Source organism: Cupressus sempervirens, chromosome 8 (genome assembly GCF_028749045.1).
Source record: "Cupressus sempervirens isolate cs-2001-9-10 chromosome 8, ASM2874904v1, whole genome shotgun sequence".
Classification (NCBI taxonomy): domain Eukaryota; kingdom Viridiplantae; phylum Streptophyta; class Pinopsida; order Cupressales; family Cupressaceae; genus Cupressus; species Cupressus sempervirens.
The window spans coordinates 285,435,808-285,458,944 of NC_143125.1; the positions used below are offsets into that span (position 1 = coordinate 285,435,808).

Genomic DNA, 23,137 nt, shown 5'->3' on the forward strand with positions numbered 1-23,137 from the left:
ATGTTTTTGGGATGTGTCCAATTAAAAAATTTATTAAAAAAAGAACCACATTATAAATTTACCCAAAAAATCTAGGATAAATTACACAGTGTTAGGTAAGTTTTGACTAGAGTGATTAAAGAATTTCAAAAAAAGAAGTCAAAATTTTTTGTGTGGCCACACTTCGTATTGTGTTATTTTTTTTTGAATAAATAGTACCACTTTCTATGGCCCTCATTTTTGAGGACCTAAAACTAAACCATTTTGAAAAAAAATAGTAGTTCATAAATTCTTGTTGAAGTTCATAAATTGCCGGTTTTAGAAAAAAGGTGTCCACTTATACACCCCTTTTGGCACCACAACTTGGTGCACTTACCTTATATCTTTCTCTTTCTCTCTCATTATAAGTGTTTGTTCTAGTTTATTGGAAAGTTTTCCACTGCTATGATACCACCTGTTGGTTCCCAAGTTCCCTCAACAAGCTCAATTGGATTTCCACCATTTCAACATTTTCTCTTGTATGAACAACAATAATGAAGCGAATATAGATAGTTCTGGTCTATTTAGTGGTTTTATGAGTTATTTACATGCATCTTGAATGCGTGATTTTAAAGAAATTAATACAATGAACAACAAACTTCTTAGTTTCATTCTAATTCTTGTCTCCTACCTCTATAATTTGAAATATTTTATGGTTTAGGGACAAAGAACTTAAACCCTTTTGTAGCCCCTTAAAGTTGTATGTCTTGTATGTTTTGTTGTTGGAACAAAGGGCCAAGTAAATGTTTGATATATTCGATAGGGTTCTTGGTTACATGAGAAGGATACTTCATGAGTATGAGGTCTTTATGAATACTGATGTCTGATTCACAAAGTGATAGGATAGATCTGATATCTTGATGTATGGAAAATGTCACTGGTATCATAGATGTATGTGTGTGATTTATGTAACTTCCCAATAGATAAGGCACTGATTAGTTATAGGATCAATATGCTCTTACTACTACATATTTGGGATTTTCTAAAGTCAAACTTAAATTAATTATTCATTTTCCTTTCCATTTAGGAGCTAAAAGGATGCCCTCACTTAGCTTTTGGATTTCATAGGATTTGCAATTTTCTACTACATAACTTTTTTATTGCATGAGTATAGGAGAAATAAGGGTTTTATCTACTTCTTCTAGATTTAGTTGTATTCTTTTGACATTGGTACCATATGAAGAATCTATAGGTTCACTGCCTAGGTTTTGTAGATCCTGAAATAGAAGAAGAGATTAGCATTATAGTTGGCCATGGTGTTTGAAAGGGTATGTTGTAGATGGGGAAGAGCTAACCCTAGGTTTATTCTATTCTCATTAGGGATATTGAAACATGATGTTTTGAAACACCAACACTGTATATTTCCTCTCTCTCTCTCTCTCTGTAGCCATTGTTAAAACCACAACATCAAACTTGGCAAATAGAAATGATTTCTAAGATAGGAATTTTAGACTTTAACATTGGAGGACTCACTGGTCATATCCTCACAACAACAAAAAATAGTCTATTGGAGGGTAAGATGTTGTATCGTGCACATTAAGTGAACAAAATGCCATAAAAAATATAAAGATAAAGGAACACTACTCTTTTTTGCTCTCTACAACACTACTTCACTTTGGTGTACCAATTGCACCCATAGCTGTGATTGCTAGCTAATTATTACGTACCTATACTAAAGTTTTCAAACTTCCAAAATCAATGTTGTTAAAATTTTCAATTGGGAAGATTTACTTCTGAGGGGGGGAGGGGGCTGAATTAGAAGCAACTAACTTTAACCTTTTCAAAACCCTTTTAGCTGAAATTGTTCACATGCATGATCTAATAAACATAAAAGTAAAGACATGCATGCAAATAGGTAACACAAGAATTTGGTAACCTAAAAACCCTCCAAAATGAGAAGGTAAAACTGGGGTGGGGATGACACCCACAAAGTATCACTACAACAATATTTAAGTATTTAAGGTTACAAAGTTTGACCACTTCCAATGGTGTGCCTTATGAAAGGCCTATCCTGTTAAAGACTTTACACCCTATTAAAAGTGACCTAGTTAAAGGATTTACAAACATTCACTTGGAATGTTACCCTGTTAAAGGATTTAGCACCTTGTTTAAAGGCTTAAAAAATGGCTATTAAACCAACCTATCATAATAGGATTTTCATTCCTAATATAATGACTAGAGAGTATTAGAAAGTCTTGACCTGATGACTTTAAATATTTAATTGCTGATTCCAAATCCTCATTCTACTCTGTCTGTTCTAATCCTTTCTTGATTTGATATGTCTCTCTTCAAAAATTTGATAGTCTATTCTCAATGAATTGAATTTTTCAATGTTGTTATGCTCTTTCTAAGTCTTTACACCCCTTTGCACTTCACTAGCATTCTCCCATAAACTCTTACTCATGCATACCCACAATGGGGTTTTTCCTTCCTTTTAAAGGCTTCAAAAACTTAGGGTTAGATATGAATCTATGATCAATATTCATTCTTCATTTCTCACTCAGTTCTTTCACTTTCCCTATTGGTTGCATGCTTTCTCCATTTTTCTAATTGGTTACATGTTGATTAAATAGGTAATACAAAATATTTGATCTTATCTTCAAGATCCTTTGAGATTCATCCTGAATCAGCAAAAAATATAGTTTACATCTGAGTTTGTGAAGGCACACACTCATATGTTGATTTTATGTTACTCAACACTTACTAATTGCTAATACTTGACACATATAGGAATTTTGTCTCACTCGACTCCTATGGTAATTCTATTTCACTTGCCATCTATAATTTTCTTAGCACCTATAGTGACTCAGCATCACTTATCACTCATCTCTTGAACTTCACTCAGCACCTAAAGTTCACTCGAAACCTATTGAATTGCTAGCTTGGCACACACTATAGCTCGACATTGGTATTATACTTGGCATCATCTTGAGAATTGATTAAGTGTGTTGACACTCAATTGTCAAAAATAATCTGGGGGAGATGAGTGGAAAAAACACTTAACTAAACATTATGAATCTAATTTTTATCAGTATACTATACATTTTGTTCAGCATATGTACAGACATCAAAAACTTGTTCAAAAATTTTGTATACCTCAAAAGTTTGTAACTCCCCTTGAGCTAATGTGTCAATTCTATAACCAAAATTCTCTTAAGCTAAATTTATCTCATGCTAGTATTTCATTATCTGCCCTATCATTCATTTTCCTTTGTTTTTGTGTACCCTATTTCTACTTTTTTTGTACTCCCCTTTGCTTTTGCTCTATGTCTACTCCCCCTTTCACATCTTCTTGCAATTTTTATTGTCCTTTTGGTTGTATCTCCTTATTACTTCCTCAAAATTTGAATATCTCCCCCTTTTGATATTCTTTATTACCTCCATGAAAGAATGTATTATCTCCCCCATTCTTATTATATGCCATTATGCATAATGAATATCTCCCCCTTTTTGACACTTATGTCGAAGGGTCCTAAGACTGAATAGAATATTTAGCCAAAAATATTTTATTGACCTCCACTATCATATTTAGAGAATCATCCCAATTGTCTAAGGAAATTTCCAATACTTTGTGTTGGATGGTTGTCTCTATTGCAAGATGTAGAAGGCCTTCTAAGGTAGAAAGATTGGGGTCTTTCTTTAAAACGTTTTTTGCCTAGCCCACTTCCTTATGTAGTACTTCTAGATTTGGGGTAATAGTAGATTGAATCTATACCAATTTGGCCTTGACATTGGCCTCTTATACTATAAATATATCTAACTCTTTCTAAGTGTGAAGCGTTGTTGCAAAATGCTTCTCACTTTGAGATGGATCTTTAAGTAGTTGTATGCTTGATATCTTAATATTGTGTTCCAAGCTCAGTATTCTCTGGCTAGTTTCTTGTGTGAAATATGATGAGTCACACAATTTGGAGTACAATGAGAATATATTATCAAGTATTATTTTCACCTTTTAACTTTCTTAGCTAGTTCAACTTGTGACAGTGCTATCTCACTTGATATCTTCTCATTAACTTGCATTTGAAATTTCTTTTCATACCATTCTAATAATTTGACATTAGTATCAAGGTCTTTGTTTTGTACCTAGTCCACTATGTTGGAAAATTGCTCCATAATGGAATTTGTTGCATCAAGTATAGGAAAGTTGAATACATCAAGGAATATGTCTTTTATTTCTACTAATGCTTCCTTTTGTTTATACTCATTTCTAAGTATCTCTTACTTCTTCTTTCTCTCAAATGCCTCTTCTACTTTATTTATCTGTGCCAAGTTCATTATTTTGTATTCATAATTAGGTATGACTATTTCCTCATGAAGTATAGGGTCTCCATAGTGAAGTACCCTTGCTACCTTGGTGGAGCTCGAGCCTGGTGCTAAAATTTGTACTGGTACTACATCAGTGCTCGGCTAGTTGGTAGGATTCCTTGAGGTAGGCAAGTTTACCAATGTCTATATTGGCTCTTGCTCTCTTTCCTTAAGGGTTTTCTCCTCTTCCTTTTCTTCTTCTCTACTACCTTTATTAATGATAATTATTTGAGGAGGTGCACCTTTGCTTTGTGTTGTTTGAACATCTTGTCCTGTCTGCTCCTTTGCTGGCTCCTTGATAGTTATTGTTGCTATGATTGTGAGATCAACCTTAGCAATTGTATCTTGTGTTGCTTTCTCTTTTGGTTGATCTTTCATAGCTATGGGAGTTTTTGAAGGTGGTTCTTGCGTGTTCACCTTCTCCTTAGTAATCTCTGCTACACCTTTTTGCAATTCTTCCACACTCACCAAAATAGGATTTATGCACAATTATGATTATAATATGGTCTGGTGAAGGATCCCTTTGAGATCCTCTATATTCAATGGATTGATGTTCTGACTTGAGGTGTTAAGAACATCCTTGACAATTACAATTCTTGTAGGTGTTGTATGTGGAGGACTTGGTGGTGGTAATTGGGTGTCTTGGACACTCTGTTCTAGTTGTTGCTCCTCAACTATTGTCTCTTCACCTTGTTGTTTCTTCTCCACTATTACCTCTTCTTTCTCTTTCTCTCCTTCATCATCCTTTTAATTCTCCTCTTCTTCCTCATCATTTTTTTCCCTTAAAGGGATCTTCCCACCCTTCCTTGATAGTAGTCAATCCATAAATTAATTTCCACATTTGTGTCTATTTCTTTACAACATCCTTTATTTTATTCTATAAAATACTGAAGGCTCTATATTTGGGTGCAAATTTTCTCCCATGTTTCTTACTAGCCTTATATATGTGACCTTTTGTAAGGTCTAGCATTATAGAAGCCAATGTAGACTCCCTTATTTCCTTCTCCATATTAAGGCAATAATGCCATTTATTTTCTACAATGGAGCCTAGCTCCTTAGGCATAGAATTGTCAAGTTCAAGTGGGGTAGTTTTGAACTTTTCCATCATATTGTAGATGGACTCTTCCACTATGTTCTATTCTTCTCTTCAAAATTTAATAAAATAAATGGTCTTTAAACTAGTCAAATCTGCATTGTCCCTAATGTTATCACAAATATTTTCCAAATTTTATTTGGTAGAATGTCTTACCAATCTGAATTGATCATTGTCAGACTTTGTCCTTTCTTCATCTAACTTTGGGGTACAACATATTTTCTTCTTTTCTTTTGTTCTATAGGTCCTCCTTGCTCTATGGATTTTTGCTTCCCCTATTCCTTTACCACTTGTGTTGTTCCCCTTGTGTCTACCCTTGTAGTTGGCTTGGTTGGGCTTGGCTTTGTTACTTTCTTCTTCCCCTTAGGTTACACAACTGGCTCTTTTTGTGCTTTCTCTTCTTTGGCTCTAGGTTTGTTGCTTCTTTCTTGACACCTTCTTCTCCTTCTACATCTTCACCTATGCCTTGCATCAATGCAAGTGTCTCCTATCCTTGTTCTTCTTCATCATCCTCAACTTCTTCACCTTCTTCTTCTTCCTCTATCATGCCCTCACCAAATTTCTTAAACAATTTGTCCTTCTTCTTTAGTGTGGAGGTAGTCTTTAACTCCATATCCACTTTTGACCATACGAATCAAAAGTTCCAAAATGTGGTGCGCTTTTGTCTACTTCCTCAACTAATAATGTAGTTATGGCTATTGATGCATCATCTATATTTATTTCATAGCCAAGAGGTCTTAACCATCTAACTCTTGGTATGGTAGCTTGTATATAAGTATAATCGATATCTACAAGAAAACATACATCATTTACATGCTTTTCTACCAATGAAACTAGTATTCTTAGTCTCTACTTCATGGTCTTCTTGAAGTGTTAAAAATAATTAGTCATAAGAGTCTCAAAATTAGCTCCCATTTTTTCTATATTCATTAACTTGAGCTATGATAGACTTATTTTCTTTCTAGAATACATTACCAAAAGAAGGAAATTCATTCTATACATAGAAGAATATGCAAGTCAAAATAGCACCAAACTTACATTGTTCTCCCTCGATTCTTCTTATTGCTGCTAAATTCTCATTGATTTGTTGTAATTGGAGTTTTGCAAGATCATAAGTATGATCCTTTTTCACTAATTTTTAGCCCACATCCACTGCAATGCATGGTAGACTGTTAAGTCTACTGAATTGGTAGGATTTGTGTGCAATAACCCTAACAACAAAGTCAACAAGAAGGTCTTGGATGGTGTCTATTTTCATTCCTCTCTTGTTCCACTTGGCACCAATGTTCTTTTCAATTTCTGATCTAGGGTTGGGTACCATGTCACTCTATGTAAAACTCTTTTTAAAATTTTTATAGGACCATCCTCCAACCATAAACTTCCATCATGTATCTTGCTAAGCACTATCCTAATCCATTCAATTTTGAAAATTGTGGGGAATTCTAGGGCACACGTCAAACCCTTCTTCTCAATAATTTGATATTCTTCTTTCAAAACTCTCTTTTCACATAATCTCTCATAGGCTTCCCTCATCTCCATGTCTCCTAGGCTCCAATTTTATAGTTGTAACATCTTCTAACATCTTAGACCATGACTACCTTAAGGGGTATGACAGATAGGGCTTCAACTGGGTCATTTTTATATGCCACTTCAGGGATTGGCCAAAAATCTGGTTGTTTCACTTTGTTTGACACTAGTTGTACCTCAAACAACTATTTCTCCTATGTTTTCCTAGAGCTAGAAGCCATTTGTGCAATCTAGGGTTTGAACTCCAAGAAAATATGAAACTGCATCATTCCGCACAAATATAAATACCTTGAATTTGATGAAATTGTGTTAAATCACTATTGAAATCAGCTCAAATGCTGGATTCTCTACTCTAAAGTCATTTTTCACTGTTCTTTGTCTTTTCTCTTCATTTGCAATGAAAAAAATGATTTAAAATGTGATAATATACCCTATTTTCATAGCATTTAATACTTAGTGCATTTACAGCTATCCACTCAACTTCTTAAGAATTTCTACATTCCTCGGCTTCCATTGTCTTTTCACCACTCAACATCCATAGAAGTATTCTTCACTCAACTTCAACTAAAATTTATCTTTACTCAGCTTCTACTACCAACTCAGCTGCAACTATTCATCTAGCTTCTACTAATTTTGATAGTCAACTCGGATTGTCTTGGAATTTTGCTTGGTATCTAAGGGAAACTTGACAACACTTATGAAAACTTGAAGTTTTAACTTTGCATCTCTAATCATGTTGATCTCTTCTTTTTAGTACTTTCTTATTTAGAAACTATGGTACTACATCAGTCCCTCATGTCTTCTATTTGCTTAGTTTGATAAAGTGTGACCACTTGACCTTTTAGTTGAAGTGATCCCTTTATTTGATGTGCCACTCCCATGTTTCTTCTTCCATGTCGTATTCATTTCTCCTCTAATGTGTTCAACATCTACCTTTCCTTTTCCTTTATTGATCTCTGAGTTGGGTGCCTCTGACCTTGTTGGGCAATTCCTGCTGATATGACTAGTCTTCAAACAACTAAAATATGTGGTTTGGCTGAGCCATCTATTGTAGTTTCCACTAAAATGTGTTCTTATGCAATTTTTAGGAATGTGTCCATATTCTTGATAGTAATGATAGCTATAGCTAGTGTTATAGTCCCAATTATAGTGACGTCCATGGTTATTTCCCCTTGTTGGCTGATTAGATGTCTACATAGGCTTTGATCTACACTCAAAAGCTCTATGTCCATACTTCTTGCAATTGTATCATTGACCTTCAAATCTTGGTGTTCTAATAGTCCTAGTCATGCAGTCATGTACTTAATGTCCTTGCTTGTTGCACTTATAACAATGACTCACATTCTTAGGTTTGTCATGTTGATGGGCATTTCTGCTCCTATGTACAGTAGAGGTATGTCCCTTTTTACCATAGAAATAACAAATAGGTTTAGTGTTATTACCTTTGTTACTCCTTTCTTCTACTGTCTTGGATGGTTCTCCTTGTTTAGTGCTAGTGTATCATAGCCCTAAAGTACCATTGCTAGCCCTTGGTGATTTTAGTAGTTGCTCAAAGTACTTGATGGCCTCATTGGGTTTGTTGAAGCTCTCTACAATCTACTTCTCTCTTTTTAGATCATTTTGCAGTTGTTCATTTTGTATCTTCAGTGTAGAGATCTCAATATCCTTGACATTCAATTCATGATGTGCATTCATCATCTGGCTTAGCATGTCTAGCTACATGTTTGAAATTCTTGCAAGTTCAATTGACTTTTCTTCTAGTCTATTGGAAAGAGTTCTCTTTTCTTCTTCTAGCATAGCCTTATCTTCAATGGCTCTTTTCTTCTATTCAGTCACCTCACAAAGCAGCATGGCTTGTGATTCTTGTTCAATCTTGAGTGTTCTAATTCTTCTACTCGGGCTCTATTCTTCTCAATTAGGTCTGTTATTGCTACATCAAACTCTTTGGAATCTCCATTTGTAAAGAGTTTTGAAGTTTCAATTTCCTTGTATTGTGTCTTATTCTCAGCTATGGCAATCTCTCTTCTTCTCTTTAAGGATTTTTCCAATTCCTCCCTAGCTTCTTGCAAAGTGTGTAGAGCAAGTTGTATATCAATTTCTTGATTCTCTATAATCTTCCCAAGTTTGTAGACTTCCATTTCTAGATCTTTTGTCCAAGTTGTAAAGCTCCTCCTTGTGAGAACTTCACTTTGATAGCAATTGTGGGAATTTACAATTGGGAAGATTTACTTCTAAGGGGGGAGGTGAGTCAAAAGCAACTAACTTTAACCCTTTCAAAACCCTTTTAGCTAAAATCATTCACATGCATCTAATTCATCTAATAAAAATAAAAGTACAAACATACATGAAAATAGTGTTGCCCCACTTTTCACCTAGTACCCATTATGCAAAGTGGAAAATGGTCTTGTGTCTCAATTAGGTTTAGGTATGTCTGAGTTTATTTCTTTTCCCCAAGTGAAAAGTGTCTCCATTGGATTTTTATCTTCCTCCTTCTCCTGCATTACATAATAGGGTGGGTTTCCCCTTGTTGTCATGACTTTTTTGGGTAATCTAAGATCCTTTTTGATGGAGATTCTTAGTTTGTATCACAGTCTTCACAAAACGATTTCCAAGAATGAAGCTTCTTGCAACTTATTATAGTTTTTGCGTAAAGAAAATGAAGTCTGTAGAAAACCTAGCATTGGGTTCTCCTTGGTAGAATTTTGAATTGCGAGGGTGATTTTCCATAGAGGTCAACAAAAGAGGAATACAAGCTAGAACAAGGAGGAAATGAGTTGTTTTATGGATGGATTATTCTTATGTATTAGTATTCTACATTGAGAGTTACTTGGAAATCATTATAATGATCCAAATAGCATCTAGCTAAAAATTCTAAAGTAGCTTCTCCACTATGAGTTTTCGACCTGGGAAGTCAATTTTTTGACAAAGGCATTTGTAAGAGAGAAAAGAAAGTAAGTATTCTCCTTTTTTCATTTGCATAGCTCTTTTGATAATTTCCAAAGTCTAGATACATATTAACTTAAAAGGCTAAGTGAAAATAAGAACAAGGGTTGAAAAATAGAAGTTTCCTTCTCTGCGGCGGGTTTTTAACCCCTTGAAATGATTTTTTGCATCCATTGAAAACTCACTTCTGCAAGCATGTTGAGCTCATAGATCAATCATAGGATGCTTAAAAAGGATAATGGAAGCTATTTGATCACATTAGGGAAGGAATCTTGAGTAAAAACTAGCTGGGAAGATTTTTCTCCACGAAGTACTCCATTCTTAATTCTCTGCAACTTGGTGAAAAACTTGAAAGTAAGACTGTAATAAAGGAAAGTAACTATTGGGTCAATAGGAATAGTGAAATGACATGTAAAAATCCATTAGAAACACCCAAATTTACTAATCTAATAGATTTATCATTTAATTCACTCATGTGGTGCAGATCTTAAAGATTAATGGGTGGATTGAGATTTCTATATAGAAATGAACATAACTAATTTTTAAACTACTGATTTCTTATTTGAACTATTATGTTGTTGAATTGGAAAGTGATTTTAGAATTATCAAAATTACAAGGTCCTACTCTCTATACTATTTTCAATTTTAAGATTTATAGTTCATCTCTATCTCAATTACGATGGCAACAAGATTTGCTAGTTTTGATGGACTGAGTGGGATTAAGTCGATAGTGCCAAATGTTACAGATACCTCACTCCACTTCTTTGACATGCAAGATTTCCAAAGAAGGTTGAAGATGGAGCCAGTCCACCCAATAACAAAGAAACTCTGAGCAAGCAGGCTAGTGGAAGTAGTTGGGTTCCTAGTAGAAATTCAAGCCCCTGAGCTGATTGTTGAATGCATTAGCCATTACAATGTAGATACTACACAAATTCTGTTGCCAGATCATATAGCTTTAATCTTAATTAATAGGAAAACTCTAGTCAATTGCCTTTGGATTCCAAAATGGGAAGAATTTTCCAAATTGACCATGTGAGGAGCCATGTCTGAGTTCTCCTTGAAGAAGATGGTGTGGCAGAAGGAAATCATGAGGTCTTGGTTACAAAAGCCATGAGGACCTAAGAGTAAGGTTCCTAAGACTCTTTTTGGCATTGATCTTAAGCTTGAAATTGTGGACATCCTGGTTCTTTTACATCAATTGAAAGGTGAGGTAGAAGCACTTAATTTCATATGACAATATTTCTTCTTATTCCAAATCATCTATTTAGACGCACATTATGTTGATTGGGCATATGAGGTGAGTGAACATCTGTCCAAATTTTTGAGTCCTATAAAGTTCTACAATACCTTCTACATGTCCTCATTCCTAATTTATAGGTTGGCTTCTCAACAATTGTGGTCATGCCTTCCTAGAATAGAGGATTTTCCTGATGATGTAAAAGGTTACGAATTTTATCCATGCTTGTAGTTACAAAATAGTTATGCAGAGTAATTCAAGGTTAATGACTCTTTCACAATGAGGATTTGTAGGGAGCTATAGGGATGCTTAGAGAGCAGGTTTAGCCCAAAAGCGATGGCAGCCATAAGCCAGTTTGGTAGCTATTTGATTCAATTCTCATCCTTTTCATATTTGCATCTTGCAACCTTCAACAAATTTACTCTGAAGTTGCCTAGATACCTAAGTGACATGATCATGCTCATAGAGATCATAAGACAATCTATCCAAGTGAATGTGTTGAGCACCAGTGTAAGGAAGAAGGGATATGAATTCCCCATAAAGGTTGTGGCTTATAGTTGTGATTCTCAGTTTGATGCTAAAAACATGCTCAAGGTATTCAAGAGTATGTACAAATTGAAGGAATATGAATTTATGAGGCCCATGTTCAACCCAAATGGATATGCAAGGGACGTGCTTCAGATTGGGAGTGTGATAAAAAATGCCACCACTTTGGAGGATTATTTGGAAAATTGCAGGGATGAGTTGGAGAGCCATGATCATGCATTTTCTAGACTCAGAGTGGAACAAATAAAGACATATGGCATTGATCTCAATGTAGAGGGATTAGGGGATGATGGTAAAAATATATATAGCAATACATATCTTACTAAATTAAGAGGAACTCCTATAAGTTCTGAGCCTTATGTGGATGTGGAGGAGAGTCTCAATATTATGATGGCAAGGATAATCAAAAGAACTAGGAAGTGGGTTGAGTGGACAGCCAGAAAGAGCCATAGTAAGGGTGCAACCACTCAAGCCTCTCCAACAACTGCAATCCCTACCTCATCCCAGAGTGTCACAGTGGGTGTGATCATAGCTTCCACCCAAGGACTAGCTCAACCTATAGGAAAAGTTAATCAACCCCTAGACAAGAATGTTCCTATAGCCCCAACATGTCATGATGGATCCTTGCTAGTTATAGGAACCCAGATTGGCACACTAAAGAGAAGAAAGCAAATGAGCTAAAAGGCAGTGTTCCTACTCCCATATCTTCCCCACATACTACTCATTTTCCATCTCCACACACTACCCCTATTCCTTCTCCTCATACCACTCCAATCCTGTCCCCTCATCATAGCTCTATTCCATCAACAAGTGCTTCCCTTTTGAGATCAGGTGGTTCCCCCATACAGATAGTGGACTTCGCAGATAGAAAATGTAGCACCAGTGAGTCAACTAAATTAGATGAAGAGATGAGGAAGACTTCAAAGATGGAGAAAGGCCAGGCTTCTTCCAAACTCATCTCCAAGGACCTAAAGAATACTTTCTCCTCAACCACTATAGCCATGACTCAATTGAAAAAGAAGATGTTTAGCATCAAATTACTTGAAACAAATTCCAAGGTGATAGGAACTCATTCTTGGCTAAAAGATACTTTGGAAATGAAAAGAGAGAGAAAAGATGAGGGTGTTTCTGCAAAAGACACTATATCCCTCGCAGTTCATTCCAAGACTACATTGACAAAGCTCAAGAAGTAGAAGACCCTATCCATACTTGGACAAGATCCAGAAAGAGGGCACTTGACAATGGAGATAGAAAAATTGAACAAAGGAGGGAGAATTGAGGATATGACTCCTAATGATTTTATTTTGCATTAAATTGACCTTGGGGAAGCCAGGCATGACACAAAGGTTGGCTTGTGGAGATCGATCAATGAAGTGATAGAAGGAAAATTAGAGAGTCTCAAATTTTCCAAGATCAAGATGAAGGCAGAAATAGAATAGTTGAATAAGTTTATTAGGTAACTAGTCACTCCACTAGCAACCATTTCCGATATGTTTGTGACTCAAACTCCTAGTGCAGGCAAAGTGTAAGCTCTCATTTCCCAGCTCTAGGAAGATAGGCACTATGGCCAGATCGATAGAGGGTGGATTGAGAGATTCAAATAAGAAGGAGTTTCTCTCATAGATCAAAGTGGAAATGTTATCCTCAGCTTGGAAACAGAAAAGGATAACATATTATCTAACAGTAACACTCTAGCTAGAGAAAGATTCAGGTATGATGAATGCCTCTCCCTCTTAAAGATGATCATGTAGATGAAAGCCAAAGAAGTAGTCAAATCCAAGATTCTAAAGAAATGGAATGGACCTTTGTCTAAATGGTTCCAAAGTATGTAGTTCAAACTAGAGATGATCCAAGAAGTTGAGAAAGGGATCAAGGAGACAGGGAAAAATAAAGAGGACTCAAGATAGAGGATTTGAGCTGATGAGAGGGTTACACACGGATTCTCAAACTAGTGGCCAAGGAAAGGACTTCATTAGAATAGAAGTGATGAAAAGTAATTTCTCTACCTTTTTAGATAATTTGTATATAGTAGCTTCCAGTAGCCAAAATAGAACTGCAAAACTCAAAGCGCTAAGTGGGTGGATACATGTGGGCACAGAAGAATTGCCAGATTAGTTGAATATTGTTAAAGAGTTGTCAAGGGAACATGCAAAATGGCTTTTGAGATTTACCAATATACACATGCCAAATCATGAAGAGTTGATCCCAATAATGGTTGCTACTAAGTCACATAGGGAAAAAATACAAAAGGGGAAGAAATCTAAATGATTCATATTATACCCTCTTTTTGTTTTCTTTTGTAATTTTGTAATATGATAAACTGGCACCTTGCCATTTGTCACCCTCAAAAGATGAACCGATTAAACTTCCTTTGTAATGGTCATCTCAAAACTCTAAATGTATGAATTGAAAAGATTAATGAAAGCTTGGAAATTTTTTTGGTGTGAAGTACTATTTGTCGTAGAGACAATTGAACGGTATTTTATCTCAATCTTTTTCTATTCCAGTTACTATTATATTTATTTTATGTTTTGTCTTTCATCTTGAATTGGAATGAGGGAAGAACAAAGTTTTACCTCCCCTGTTTTGAACAACATATGAATGTGATAAGTATTGTAATAGTTCATTAAATGAAGAGATTCTATTAGTATTCCAATTTATTAGTTATAGTTTAAGTTTGAATTTTCTTAGTTCAGCATCAGTTAATTATGTGGATGAAATTTATGGATTCATAAGATGTGTGGGTACATGAATCTGTTCCAAAGTTGAGAAGTTTTTATCTGCCTAAGTTGGATTTTGTTCAGGTCTAGCTCAGTTATCCCTCTACTATTCTTAGGTTAAGAACATACCCCAAAGTAGTTTAGGAAGAAAAAAAAATTCATTCCAAATTTATTTTAGGGAGTTGTACCTACAAATCCAAAGGAAAGCTAATACATATGCAAAGAGCTTTCCAACTATTTTTGACCAGATATTGTTCTGAATTAGGCATTAAATAGTAATAATTTGAAAGAACAAATCTATTTACCAACAGATTTTTGGTGACTCTACTAGAGAGATGAACAATCACTTGACCAAAAAAGCCTATGTCATGTGGAAAAATTGTACTACCTCATGAAAATATAATCCTAGTGCTCCAACCTAACCTTGGTTTTCAAGATGGCCAAGAGGATATAATTTCATCCATTAACACATTCATTTGGAGACATATAAGGAACACTAAACATTACAAGAATGCTAGTCAGGTATTAGAAGAAGAAGAAAGAAGAGTTGAAGCCTTGGAGAGAGCTATTCAAAGCAGAGATATCTGAAGAGTAGAAAGACAATTGAGATAAGAAGCTCAGAGATAAACTTGACCCAGCATCCTAGAACAATTTAGGTTCCTTAGAAGTATCAAGGAATAGGGTGGGAAAGACCCTATCTTTGCTAAACTTATAAAGCTTAGCTTTCCAATTTTAGACATCCCAAAGTGGAAAAGTTAAGGTAAAAGATAGAATAGACCCCCTTCTCCTATTAGAAATCAAGATGCCAGCAGTTTTCATTCCACTTGTAAGGTGTTAGCACTACATGGAGTCACTGCCCCTCTCATTGTTAATTTCTCACCATAGACTACTAGGACAATAATGGCTACTCCATGGGCTATGGCAACAAGACCCTTAGTGTTAAATGCTTATCATCAACTTCTAGCCGATTTGAGGAAGAATTTCCTTAAATTCTCAAGTGATGGGAAAGTCACTACAAACAAACATATTAAAACTTTCTTTTTATTCACTCATATCTTAGGGGTGGGACATAAAGATGTGGCTGTAAGGTTGTATATAGAGACCCTCACAGATAATGTAGTGGATTGGTTTTACCATCTAGCTAACAGCTCAATAATTGATTGGGATACATTGAGGACTACCTTTGAGACAAGATTTAAAACCATGAAGGATGAGCATGCCTTACTAACATAGTTGAATTCAATTAAGAAGCAACCAACTATGAGCATGAGGGATTTCATTGCCAAATTCAATAAGATTATCAGCAAAATTCTAGTTGCTAACAGACCCACACTTGGTAATTTGAAAACTTTCTTTATTAGTGCAATGCCTCCAAATGTCAATTATGGTTTAAGGAGGGCACATCCCATGGATCTAGCTAATGCACAAAAGAAGGCAATTGAATGTGAGGATGATTTGATTTCTACGAGAAAATGGACATGAGAGCTTCAAACAAAAGGAAGTTCTAGTAATACCACATCATCGAAGGAGATGATTTAGAAGTTGTTTAATGAGCTGGTAGCAATGAAGAAATAGTTACCCAGATTTAATAGGGACTATCAACAAAATTATCAAAATTCACCAAGAAGAAGCAATGAAACTAGATTTCCACAACTTACAAGTTCATAACTCAGGTTGCAAATTGAGGCAATGCCAAAAAAATGAAATATGTGCATGTTTCATTTGACCATAGATCATGATAGCGAGAGTTGTCCTAAGACTACCTGCATGATGTAGTTTTTATCTACTAATGAATTAAACACCATGACTCCTTGTTCAGAGCCTGATTCTTATCCAAATGGTAACTTTGGAAATTTATTTTTGGAATGTGAATCAGATTCTAAATCAAAAGGTGAGTGCTATGCAACAATCAAAGGAACTTCATACATAGTGCTTACCCATGGACAAAGGTTGAAGAATCAATCCTCAAGTCATACTCACAAAAATGATTCCAGTCCTCTGATAAGTAATACACATGTTGATCAAGGAACAACTACTTCACAAATGGGTAAGGATAAGACATCCTTTTATTTCATTCAACTTTTTGAAGAGTCAAAGATTCAAATTTCTACTATTGATTATTTAAAGTCACATCCTTTCGAGTTAAAAAAACTAGTAGACCCATGTAGGGGAAGTACATCAGAAGCAAATTGTAATGTAATGGTTGAGAAAGAGGATGAAACCTTGACATCTGGTTTGTTTAACAAAGAAGACTCTATAGTTTTAGTGACATCCCTAGGGTAAAAACCTGAGCCTTTTTATATTTCATTGTATATTAATGGATGTAAACTCAGTAATTGTATAATAGATTCAAGTGCATCAGATAATGTTATGCCTTATTCAATAGCCAAAGCCTTTGGTCTCAATCTCACAAAAGTACATGGAAGGTGCTACTCGATGGATGCTAAACAAGTTCCCTTACTTGGGTAGATTAAAGATGCTCAGTTAGCCTTAGCTTCTCACCTAGAAAAGAAGCTCCTATTGACTATTTTGGTAGCTGATATTCCAGCTAGTTATGGACTCCTTTTAAGTAGAAGTTTTTTTTGGGACTAAGGAGGAGAAATAAAGTTGGACTAGTCATCAACAGTGATACCTATCAGGAATAAGAAGATCAAATTAGAACTTGAGGAAAAGGCAAAGCTCATAGTCTTGAAATTAGATGACCCTAAATCTCAGATTCTCTACCAAGAGCTAGAATTTGGAAACTATATGTTGTTTACTAAGGAAGGCTCGGATGAACAAATAGATGAGAGTCAAAGCAAGGAAGTTTTAAAAGAAAATAAAGATACATCGAGTATATGGACACTTAAACTTGATGGAAGTTGTGCCACCTTTGGATCTAGAGCAGGTGTACTACTGATATCCTTAGAAGGAGAACCTGAACCTATGGCTTTCAAATTAGAATTTGGGAACATGAATAATATTGGGGAATATGAGGCTTTATTACTGGGGATAATAATAGAGAAAGAAAGAGGGATAATGATTTTAAAAGCTCAAGGTGATGTAGAGTTTATTGTAAAGCAGGTAAAAGGATTGTATTCTATTAAAAATAATAAGTTGAAGAATTATAGAAATAGAGTCTAGGATGAAATTGATGGCCTAGATGCCTTCTCTATCGAAGCAGTTCTGAGAGAAGTTGATTCCTTAGCAGTCTCGACATCCCTGTTACTGCCTCACCTAGATTTCAAAAGAAAAAAGTATCAAATCAAAATTGTGTATCAATCTACCATTGTAGATAGCACAAAATCATGGCAAGTTTTCAATGATGATAAAAGTTTGCAAATGTTCCTTGAAAATGACAAGTCTAGTTCTGAACATGAATCTAGTGGAAGTAATAATGAAAGCTCTAATGTGAGTGGGGAATGAAATCAAAACAGAGAAATTCAGTTGAAAGGTAATATTATTGATGCCATCTTTCAAGAAGTAGATAAGATGTTAAAAGTGAGACTCATTTATCCTATTCGTCATTTTTATTGGATAGCCAATATAGTACCTGTCCGAAAAAAGAATGGAGAAATAAGAATTTGTGTTGATTTCTACAATCTAAATCAAGTGTCCCTAAAAGATAAATTTTCTCTTCCTAATATGGATTATTTATTGCAAACAATGATGGAATCTGAAATGATGTCTATGCTTGATGGCTTCTCAAGTTATAATCAGGTCAAAGTAGAGGAGAAAGACCAGCATAAGACAGTGTTCACTACTCCTTGGGGTACATTTGTGTATCATAAAATTCCCTATGGGCATATCAACATTGGTGCTCCATTTCAAAGGTGCATGAGTAAGGCATTCGTTGATTTGAAAGACTGAATCATAGTCATTTACCTAGATGACCTCACCATGTTCTAGAGAAAAAGGAAAGATCATATGGAAGATTTGAGGAAAGTTTTCCAAAGATACAGAGAGCATGGAATATCTATCAATCCCAAGAGGTTGGTTTTCTATGTAACAGAGGCAAAATTCCAAGGTCATAAAGTGTCCTAGGAAGGCATTAGGATCGACCCTGAATGGCTAGAGGCTATTCAATGATTGAGCTTGCCTTTGAATAAGATAGGAGTTAAATCTTTCTTTGGGTAGGTGAATTTCCTCAGAAGGTTTGCACCTGATCTCACGAAAACAACTAAACACATAGCAAATATGATGAAAGGAAATTCAAATTTCAAATGGAATGAGGCAGGAAAGTGAGCCTTTCAAGACATAAAGACTAGTATTGCTAATGCCTCAATGTTATGTCATTTAAATTATAAATGAGATTTCATCATCTATTATTAGGCTTCCAAACACACCCTATCAACCATACTTATGCAAGAAAATGAGGAGGGTGTAAAAACCCCAATAGCTTTCATGAGCATACCAATCATGACTTGAAATATTCATAGATTGAAAAGCATGCCTTTATAGTAGTTAAAGCCCTTAAAAAATTTTGATTTTATATCTTGCATTCACATTCTGTGGTCTTTGTCCTCGATGTAGTAGTGAAGAGTGTATTGACACAATAGGATGTGGGTTCTAATGTCAGAGGAGAACGGGTGGCAAAGATATAGGAGTATGATATAGAAATAAAACCTACCATGCTAATAAGAAGAAATGCTTTGTGCAAAGCGATTGCAAAAAACAAGATAACTAAAGAATCAAAATAATTAGGGGGGAAGTAGTTGGTGTTTGTTACAAACGTAAATGGAAGAATACTTGCTTGATTAATCAAAGATCGAAATGATCAATATATACAAAAGGACGATAGAATAGAATAGAAACATTCTATTCTACACTACAACTAAATATTAGAAACATTCTAATATTTACAGTAAACTACAATAGTGAGCATTAAAGATTATTCTAATACCCCCCCATAATGCTCAATCTATGTACTACACCAATAGATCCCCTGAATTTAACAAACTTGTCAGGACCAAGGGGTTTTGTGAAAATATCTGCTGGTTGCTCTGAGGTAGGGACATAGAGTAACTGAATAGTGCCATCTTCTACTAATTGTTGAATATAATGGCAATGAAGCTCTATGTGCTTGGTTCGTTCATGAAACACTGGGTTTTTGGTGAGTTTGAGTACTGCCTGATTGTCTAAAAACAAAGAAGTTGGACCCACTTGAGAAATATGCATATATGCAAGCATCTGATGGAGCCAAACTGCTTCACAAGTTGCCTTGACAGCTCCTCTATATTTTGCTTCTGTAGAGGAGAGGGCATATGCCTGTTGCTTCTTACTGGTCCAGGTAACTGCTACAGATCCGATACTGAACACATAACCAGAAGTAGATTTCCTGTCATCAACTGAGCCGACCCAATCAGAATCGATGAATCCATGGAGCTGAGGAGTAGTACTCCTTGTATAACAAAGACCATAATCTGAAGTACCTTGTACATAGCATAATACATGTTTTGTTGCAATCCAATGATCAGTCTTAGGGTTTGTCATGAACCCGGAGATGTAGCTGATTGCAAAACTGAGATCAGGTCTAGTAGTAGTAAGATAGATGAGACTACCTACTAGTTGCCTGAAGAGTGTTTCATCTACAGGAGGAGAATCAGATTGTGTGGACAATTTCAGACCAGTCTGCATAGGAATGGAGGCAGGTTTGCAATCCTGCATTCGAAACCTGTCAAGCAAACTTTTGGCATACTTGGACTGAGACAAAAAAATACTGTTGTCAGTCTGCCAAACCTCAATACCTAAACAATAATAAAGCAATCCAAGATCGATCATGTCAAAAGTTCTGCATAGATCCTGTTTGATATCTGAAATCAAATGTTCTGAACTCCCAGTAATGATCAGATTATCCATGTAGACAACAAGAAAAAGAATTTCATTACTAGGGTGTTTAATATACAAATTACTATCTGACGGGCTGTGCTGAACTCCCTGAGTAACCAAGTACTGATCAATCTTTATGTACCAAGCCCTAGGAGCCTATTTAAGACCATAGATGGCCTTCTTGAATCTACATACTTTTGGTTCTGAACCGGCAACCTTAAAACCTGGGGGCTGTGTCATGTAGACTTCTTCCTGTAATTCACCATTGAGAAAAGCACTCTTCACATCCATCTGATGAACTTTCCAACCATACTGAGCTGCAATGGCAAGAAGAATACAAATAGTACTCATTTTAGCTGTTGGAGCAAATGTCTCCTCATAGTCAATGCCTTCACGTTGGGTGAATCCTCGAGCAACAAGTCTGGCTTTGTATTTGTCCAAGGTACCATTTGCATGGTACTTGACCTTATAGACCCATTTACAGCTAATGGGTTTCTTCTCAAGAGGAAGATTTGAAAGAACCCAGGTGTGGTTCTTCTGAAGACTTTGAAGCTTAGCATCCATTGCATGTTCCCATTCTGGAATTCCTTTGGCCTCTACATATGTCTGGGGCTCAGGGATACTATGGATGTTTGCCATAAGAGCTATATTAACTATGTTGTGCTGAATGCTCTTATTTTTGGAGGTTCTACCCTCAATTAGTTCATCAAGACGAAGATCACTAATCATTTTAGCCCACCATTTTGGCCGAAGAGTCAAGGAGCCAATATCAAATGCTATCGGGATAGTTGTATTATCAGGAGGTGGCTGAGGTGGTGTATCAGTAGCACCAGATGACTCATGTAAAATAGAAGAACCCAAGTCAGAGATTGCTGAAGACTGAATCTCAGAATGCAGTGGAGAGTCAGAGAGCGAAAATGGTCCAAGTTCCTCATCAAACACAACATCACGACTGAAGATTAAACGATCAGTATTTACATCAATCAACCGATAGGCCTTATGTGTGTAACTATATCCTGTAAACATAAGTTTTTGGCTTTTGGAATCCAACTTAGTGCATTTGACATCAAGAATCCATACATATGCCAGAGAGCCAAAAAATTTCAAATGGTTGATCTTAGGTTTGTGACCAAACCAGGCTTCCTCAAGGGTTTTATGATTAGCGGCAAGAGTGGGTGATCGGTTAAGAAGATAGACCGCTGTGGATATTGCTTCTACCCAATATTTTCTAGGAACATTTCTATGTTCTAACATAGCCCTAGCCATTTCTGTGATGGTATGGTTACAACACTCTACAACACCATTTTGTTGAGGAGTGTGAGGTGTGGTGAGCTGATGTCTAATGCTATGAGTAGTACAGAAGATAGAGAAAGCAGATGAACAAAATTCCCCCCCATTATCGGTCCTAAGAGTACGGACGGAGGAACCAAACTCTTTTTCTACTAGAGCTTTAAATTGCTGAAATACAGGAAAAACATCTGATTTTTTCTTAAGAAAATATACCCACATTTTGCGACTAAAATCATCCACAAAGATTAAGAAGTACCTGTTCCCAAAAATAGAAGGAGTATTCATAGGACCACATACATCAGCATGGACCAACTGTAGCACTCTAGATGCCCGCCATGATTCACCATTCGTAAATGGTGTCCTATGTTGCTTCCCTGCTTGGCAAGCTCCGCAAACGCGATGGTTCTGGGTCTGGATGTTAGGTAAGCCATGGACTAAATTATCCCGAGCAAGTTGTGCTAGATATTGCATGTTCAGATGACCATATCGCTGATGCCAGAGGCTGCTGAGAGCGGATGATTCGGCGATGAAGGCATGCTCAAGAGAATCTCCTGAATCTATAAGTCTATAAATACCATGATCCTCAAGACCGATAGCAAGGATAGTGCAAGAAGCACGATCAATAATTGAACACTTATTTCCACTGAAGATGACATCCAATTGAGGAGAGTGCTTCATAATCTGACTAACAGATAGAAGATTATGTTTCATGCCAGGAACATAACATACATTGAGAAACATGAGTTTTCTTCCTCCAGACTGAATCTGAACATTGCCTTTTCTGACAATATTGTATTCTTTGCCACCTCCAAAGATGACTGAATCAGAATAGGGAGTGAATTCAACAAACCAATCATGCCTATGAGTGAAATGTCGAGAGGCACCAGAATTGATGTACCAGGCAAAATATTTTGCATGATTTGTAGGTATGCTAGCCATAAAGGCATGATAGAGAGATTCTTTCTACTCTGAGTGCTGGGCAGCATTGGCTTGCTATTGAATTGAGTTTGACTTCTGATGTTGTTGATACAGATGGTCATAATATGCAAATGTCTCAAATGGCACAAATTTTGAGGTGAGAAAATGAATTACCCAAAAAAATAGAGAAGTATATGGATGAGAGCTTGAAAAACCCAGAAATAATACGCTGTCAAAATTCGGATCCGCTGGCTCAAAAATTGAGGCACAAAAATCGAGACACCCACATAAATTTGATGAAGACCCATTAAAGATCTTGAAAAACCCACAAAGAATCTGCAAACAAAAAAATTTGTCTAGACCCACAAAGTAAGGTTTCGGGAAAAACCCTAGTCGTTGGCTTTGAAGGTCGATTTAGCAAAAAAAATGGTGGTTTTACAGTCGACCAGTGCTGGAAGGAGGTCACGGCAGGATGGAAGACATCATACGAACACCAAAAATTAGAACACCGATGGCTGGAGGTCACACGAATGGGCAAAAAACACGACCATAAACCTGTGAATGTCGGACCTCCAATAAATTGCGAACTTGCAAAAATAAATGGCGGATTGACATCTTTGCAACTAGAAGATATTTGTCTTGATTGATGTCAGTCGCAAGAATAGACCAAAGATTTGCCGTTTGTAACTGAGACGCAGATCACCAAGGAACAAGAAAGGTGATTTTTAAAAA

The 23,137-nt window shown here is 36.0% G+C and overlaps 1 pseudogene; it reads right to left on the bottom strand.

Annotated features, from left to right (window-relative positions):
- LOC149542546 (uncharacterized) overlaps positions 1-23,137 on the bottom strand; it is an 88,381-nt pseudogene that overhangs the window by 43,961 nt on the left and 21,283 nt on the right.